This window comes from Melozone crissalis, unplaced genomic scaffold, assembly GCF_028551555.1.
Source record: "Melozone crissalis strain CALT ecotype California unplaced genomic scaffold, PUWL_Pcris_2 ptg000016l_1, whole genome shotgun sequence".
NCBI classification, from domain to species: Eukaryota; Metazoa; Chordata; class Aves; order Passeriformes; family Passerellidae; genus Melozone; species Melozone crissalis.
The window spans coordinates 25,851,944-25,858,792 of record NW_026535794.1 but is presented as its reverse complement, the minus strand read 5'-3'; the positions used below and the strand labels follow the sequence as shown (position 1 = coordinate 25,858,792).

The 6,849-nt window shown below is 40.8% G+C and overlaps 1 long non-coding RNA gene across 1 annotated transcript; it reads left to right on the top strand.

The window, feature by feature from the left end:
- Positions 1-313: 313 nt before the first annotated feature.
- LOC128935412 (uncharacterized) lies at positions 314-6,394 on the top strand. The gene is made up of 3 exons (XR_008482944.1): positions 314-452; positions 4,226-4,319; positions 6,202-6,394. It is a non-coding gene; the product is annotated as an uncharacterized LOC128935412 (long non-coding RNA).
- Positions 6,395-6,849: the final 455 nt, after the last annotated feature.

Sequence of the window (6,849 nt, the reverse complement as noted above, 5' to 3'; positions counted from 1 at the left end):
GAGATGAAGGACCGAAGGCTAATACTCCATGGGTTTTGCCTGCATTCAAACCAATAATGAAAGAATGTAGAGAAAAGAGGCGCTCAGCAGCGGCAGCGGCCTGTGCAGTTTGGTCTGACGTTGCAGGGAACGAGCTTGTTCTCCCCACAGCACTGCAGAGAGGAGAGAGAAGAGAGCAGGAGGAGCAGGAGCAGCTCCCGGAGGGTCCCTCAGCCCCGGCTCGGGCCGTGCCGGGCCGCAGCGGCGGGCGGGGCCGGCGGAGCCGCGATCCGCAGGGCGCAGGCGCGGCCGGAGCCGGGCCCGGCAGCGGCGCAGGCGCGGCGGCGGCCGCGGGATCCCAGCAGGCTCGGGGCGGCGGGCGCGGTGCGGGCCCAGCATGTCGGAGAAGAAGCAGCCAGTGGACCTGGGGCTCCTCGAGGAGGACGACGAGTTTGAGGAGTTCCCGGCTGAAGGTGCCGGGCGGGGGCGGAACGGGACGGGACGCCAGGACGCGACAGGCCGCGGCCTGCAGACGGGACCGCCGCGGCCTGGGCCGGCCGGGGCGGGCAGGACAGGACGCGGCGGGCGGGCGAGCGGGAGCGGCGGTGGCACCGGCAGTGGCACCGGCAGTGTCACCGGCAGTGGCACCGGCGGTGGGACTGGCAGTGGCACCGGCGGTAGGACTGCGGTGCCGTGTGCGCCGGCCCTGCCCGCGGGTCCCCGCGGCCGCTCCGCGGGACAGCGCGGTGCTGCCGCTCCGCAGGGCCCGGCTGAGCCCCGCGGAGCTCCCCCGGCTCCCTACGCAGCCCCCGGCCGGGCAGGGGCTGCAGAGCCGCGACCGAGCGCGATCGCGGTGCCCGTGCCCGGCTCTGTGGCGGTGTCGCGGCGCCGGGCACATCGCGCTGCGAGTGCTGTGTCATTGTGCGAGAGGGCTGGGGACAAGTGCAGAGAAGTTTAGTGCTTTTTGACATTGGAGATGAGAATCGCAAAGCAGAGGAGGGACGAGGGCCGGAAACTGAGCGTAAAGCGGAAAAATATATGAAAATGAAATGCTGCGCTCTGTAGTTACTTTTAGTTTCTTTACCTATTGAAGCACAGACATGTATATGCTGGTTTGCTTTTAATAGGTACAGATATAGATTTAATAAGGAAGTTAAGTTCAATAAAACAACTCAGTGTCCCAGAGATAGTCTTGGAAACATCTCTGTTAGGGCATGTTTATTTTTTATGTCCTTAATTCTGTCTCGAGTTGTGGATCCTGAGAAATTATATATTACGACGATGTAACATCAGGATTTTTTTTCTCTAATGTCTTTATTGCATGTGTTTTTTTCTGTGGTACTACAAGCCTTAGGTGTTCTGAGCCCTGTAGTGCTGCTACAATTAACGTTTTTGCAGGTACAGATAAAGTTCATGACATAGTTAGAATACTTTGTTTTTCCTAAGTGTTTCTTAAAAAGAAAAAAAAAAGTTTATCTTATTTAATGTAAGTTAAGTATTCACAATAGGGGAAATCTCTGCAGCTTCTGGACCTTGGATTGGGCAGAGCCCTGACTTGCTGTTACAGAAGGTGAAATTAGTTTTGCTTGGCTCTGGCTGTAATGCTAAAGCAAAGTACTGTGCAGGCTTTCTGGGTGGAACGGAGACTTGTTAAGAAGTGGCCATCATCAGGTGTCTAGATGTTCTTTCTTGCAGAAAGTAAGAATGTCTAAAAGGGTCCATTTGAATCCTCAAGTGAGGTCACAGTTTTGAGATGTTGCATGTTCAGACCACTTTGTCTGTTATCTCCAGTATTTAGGAAAGAATTATGATAACTGGGCTCAAACCCATTCCAAATTGTTTTTCTTTCAAATTAAAACACCACTTTCTAGCAATAGAAGAACTTTGTGTTCTATTACCCAGGTTTTATTCAAAGGAAGTTAGATAATGCAAATCTGTGTTAAGAGATGAAAACATGGACTTTTGGAGTTTATGCCAGCCTAAAAATTTACTTAAACAATTTATGAAATCAAGTTATGTATCAAAACCAGACGTGCTCAATTTTTATAGGATACTTTGAAGTGTAGCATAAGTATACTATAGTAGATGAAAAGACATGTAAATGAGTCACTTAAGAATCTTTTGTACAGTGCATTTCAGAATATAAAAATGTAAAGTGATAGAGCAGGGGATAAAGAACCCTACAATCCTAAATATTGTTTTTTGTTTCCCAAGTACAAAATAAAACAATCAGTGATCAGCATATAAAAGTTTTTTGATATTTTCAAGGAGTTCAGTCATGACAAGTTTATAATTTTGGTGTATCTTAGTAATACTTAATGGTAGTAGACTCTTCAGTGATCTTAACACTTTCAATCCCAGGTAATGCTCTACCTTTTAACTTTTGTTTAGTCACAGGCATATAATGTAGCAGGGAGTAATAACTGTATTAAACAATCCTGGGGTAATAGTTCCAATCTATAGATGCTGCAGAATCTTGTCCTGTGGGGATGAGAATGTGATTTAGGCTTTTCTTTCACTCTCCTCCCCACCCCAGCAAGGAAGGTGAGATGGACCTTTCTGACTCCTCTTTACTCAGTGAGATTTAGAGCATCTTTTTGCATTTGCCCTGCTGATCTCCTGTGCCTGAAGCTGCTGTTTGTTGTGCTGGATATGAGTTACTGGGAGATTGTTTTTTCAAGTTTGTAGTTCTGTCTGAGCTACTTATATGTTTGCAGATAGAAAAGTTTGACTTTGTGTTAATTTTAAGTTGTTTGAGCTTTGTTTTTTCTCTCTTCAAAATCAGTTAATCAGTAAAGTTGTTTCTTTTTTGAAAAAAAAAAACAAACAGTGGAATATAAATTGGCAAAGGCAAGGCTTATTGCAGGTATTTAAAGGATAAGCCCTTCCCTTTGAGCAACTAGCAATACAACTAAATCCAAATAATGCATTTTTTAATACAACATTTTTTCTTCACCTTTTCTTCCCAGTTTTTTTCTTTTGCTCTCACAGCACAACTTCTATGCTCCTTCATCTTTCCCCATTATATAATTTATTTGAGTAGGGAAATTTAATTGTAATGCCTTCCACACGTGTGTCTTTAATCAGTGACAAATGGATTTTCCTGTCCTGGTGAATCTCAAATATTAATTTTGTTGCCTGTCAGTGTTAGAAAAAGGAGGAGAAAAATGCAAAGACCAGGCTTCATTCTTAGAAAGTTAGCTGTTCACAGTGAACTAGTTTTTGATGTTTTATCCCACTGAATTTCTCCCCTGCTCCCCCCATACCTCCATCAGTGTTTAATGTTGCTTTAGGCCTTAGTCCTCAGAGCTTTCTGTGCATGGGCAGCAGATGGCTTACTAGAATGAGAGGGGAAGAACAGTGTTATCTCTTTAAATACAGTAATAGACTTTGAGAAATAAAAAATTGCAAGTGTCAGAATTAGAGGGCTTCTTTTTTTTTTAACATTTGAAAAACTGTGTGTCATTCAGTAGGAGTAAACTGAGAAACTAAAAAACAATCGAGTAAGCCAACTTGTGTTTTCATAGTGATTCTGAGACTTGAATTTTCACTGTTTTTCTGAACTAATTTGTTTGATTTTAATTTTTTTCTAATAATGAAGTATTAAGTGTGTGATGAATAATTTGTCAAGGGTGATGTGCCAGATTACTTTATTACAGGAAAAATATAAATAAAGTTAGAAAATGGACAAAAAGTAGTTCCCTACAAAGGCAAGACTGCTTCTGCTGTCTGGGAAGCCAGAAATAGCTGATTGAAGGTATCAAGTGTTGTTTGCAGATGCTTATCTCAATTTGCCTTTGCTTCTGCATCACAGATAGTTTTTTGTCATTTGTCCATAGATTGACTGCATCTGATTTAAAGGGAACAGAGAACGTGTCTGTGTTTTGGTGAAAGCATCTGATACATATTTACTTTTTTAATCTGAAAAAGGTGTTTAAATACAAATCTGGAAGGATGATGCTACAGTTTATCCATAAGTATGCAAAAAATCTCTTAGGAATGTTTAATCTTGCAAGCCGTGATGTGTGCGTCGTAATTTTTTTTCACCAAGTTTCATTTTTGTTGTAATTACAGAAATTTTAAGATGTGTTTTAGATCTGACTCATGAACACTTGAATGTGATCCAGACTTCTGTGTTAAATTTTCCAGAAGTCTACCTTTCCCTGTGGCTGTGCTAACTGGTCAGTAGGACATGGTACCAAAGCAGTGCAGCATACAGTATTTAGACCTGCTTTTCTGTCTTTAGATTGGACTGGTTTAGATGAAGATGAAGATGCACATGTCTGGGAAGACAACTGGGATGATGACAATGTAGAAGATGATTTTTCCAATCAATTAAGGTAATTTTATATAAACTTTCTGTTCTAGAAGACGGGTAAAATACTTTAAATGGAGTTGATTAGTTAATATCTGAAAGTTTGAAATCTGCTTACTTTAAAAAAATAAAGATCTGAAATGGAAATAAGTGAAAGCACTACTTTTTGCTTTTCTATTTTGAGCCTTTTAGAACCAGACTTAGGGATTACAAGACTCTGAAGTACTGATCAGCATTTCATCTTTTAATAATTCTACTGAAAATGCCTTAGGGCATTGTGGTGACAGAGTTTTGCTCTGTTACGCAAACAATGCAAAGATCATGGAAAGTTGAGATATAGTTGACACTTTGTCAATTTAACACGGGTGGATCCTTTTCTAATGACTTTTCTATGTGTGTGTGTGAAAGTTCTGAATTGTACTGCCAGGATTAATGGCAGGGCATCCAAGATTATCTCTTTGTGCTATGTGGTGTGCAAAGTATGTTACAGTTTTTATGTCTGTACTTTAAAACAGCACTGCTGTTCTTTGTCCAAATGGGCAAATTTTCTGGAGATTAGTGGTCTGTGTTAACGTTAAGGTTCTTTCCTATGTGGTGAACATACTGTTTATGAGCAACAACAGCAAAGTAATTGTTAATTACATGCTTTAAAAAAAGTGATAGCAATTTGTGTACCTCTAAACCAGTTGCTTAATCCTCTTTGTCACTTGTAGTTTCAGTAATCCTTTACTGATGCATAATTATAACTTAAATTGTTTCAAGCATTCAGAACAAAGCCAGATTTTATAATTAATCCCTCAGTATGTTGCATGAGGAGCAAGCTGTGTGTAATACAGCCTGCTTAAACAGTTCCTGGGTTGATCTCCCTTGTACTCAGGGAAAGCAATTATTTTTGTGTCTTCTGCATAAAAAATTGTTGGCATAGTTATTTCATACATGGTTCAAAGGCAGTTAAATGGTAATATTGGAAAACATGTAATGAAACAGACTTTTAAGAAATAGTACAATTCTTGACAGACACAGTTGATCTAGAAAAACTTTGTGTAACTGGCTTTAGTTGCAGCCTGCAGTATTGGGGACCGTATAGTGGTTTGCAGCGTTGCCTGGTTGTAGTGTGTTTCTTCCATCTCTAGAAAGCAAATGCTGCAGTCTTCCACTTTTAAAGTCCTACTACTAAATGTGCAAACTAACCCAAAATATTTTTAGAGATTTGTACTTCTGTATCTAGATACACATGTGCTAGGATAAAAGGGGATAAAACAGGATTTGTCCTGGCTGGTGTGTTCAGAGGCAGGGGAGAAGCAAACTGGTGGCAGGGCAGGAGTGATAACAGTTGTAGTTCCTGACTTGCTGTCCTGGCCACAACTAAGGACAACAAAGCAATCCCTCAGGCTTGTTCACTGCAAGGTGTATTGCACCGAGACATAAATAAAAATTCCAGACTGCACTATTCTAAAAGCAAAAAAAAAAAAAGCTTACAATTGTTTTGGAAGCACATGCAGTTAAGTAAAATAGAATAGTGAGCTTGCTTTAGTTAAGGAAATACTGAGAATAATGTATAAGATTCTTGAGAATATGTATAAGATAATATTTTGGTTATTCTAATGAATTTGGAGATGCAGGTGCATAGGTGCTACTTCATGCCATATGGTGGGTCAGAGGGCAATAACTGTGATTAAAACAAATATTTGAATTTTTCACTGAGAAGTTACAGTGATTTAAGATAAAAAACTGGAGTTCAAGAATTACAGGGTAAGTAAGGTTAAGGTAATTGGTATAAATAAAAAAGCAGTACGACGTTGCTATTTTAAATGATTGTATGTTGTGTAGTATATGTAATTTTTTAAAAAACCACACATCTAACAGTATTGTGTATGTGTTTCAATATATCTGTCTCTTCTCTACAGAGCTGAATTAGAAAAACATGGATACAAGATGGAAACGTCATAGCTTTTGCAGAATATGGAGTGGTTTAACACTGAACTGTGGATAGACTTTATTGAGAAAAGAAGAGAAGATGGAAAATGAGAAGACACACGTAGTTCATTATCTGCTTGGATTTATTATTGTTTTGTATAAAAAATAAAGTTTTTAATCTTAGCCTGGTCATACATTTAGCCTCCACTCACCTGGTACGTTGTATTTTGGTTCTGAATTGTCTTGTGTGGCGGAATCCATGGACCTGCCTGGAATGCCACTAATGGTCTGGCAGTGGCTGATACTCTTGGCATGGCTGCTGCCTGAGGGGCTAAACATGTGTAATCAGAATGGAGACTAATGAATGTTGCTGTCACAGGAAATAAAATACTTATGTACTGCAATGAAAATGCAGCAGAGATTGAAAGCAGTATTAGGGAGTGATAAAGCTTGTTTTGCCTCAGCATTTTATTTCATAATGACTTGGGGTTTCTTTTTTAGTCATTTCATGAGAGTGCTGGTTTAATAAAACAGAGTTCAAAGTGTTTTGCAACAGCAGAAATCCAAACTCTCCAATCTAGTCCTGTCGTTTCTCAGGACTGTTAAAGATGAGACTTCTCTGGAGGTGAAAGTTCTGT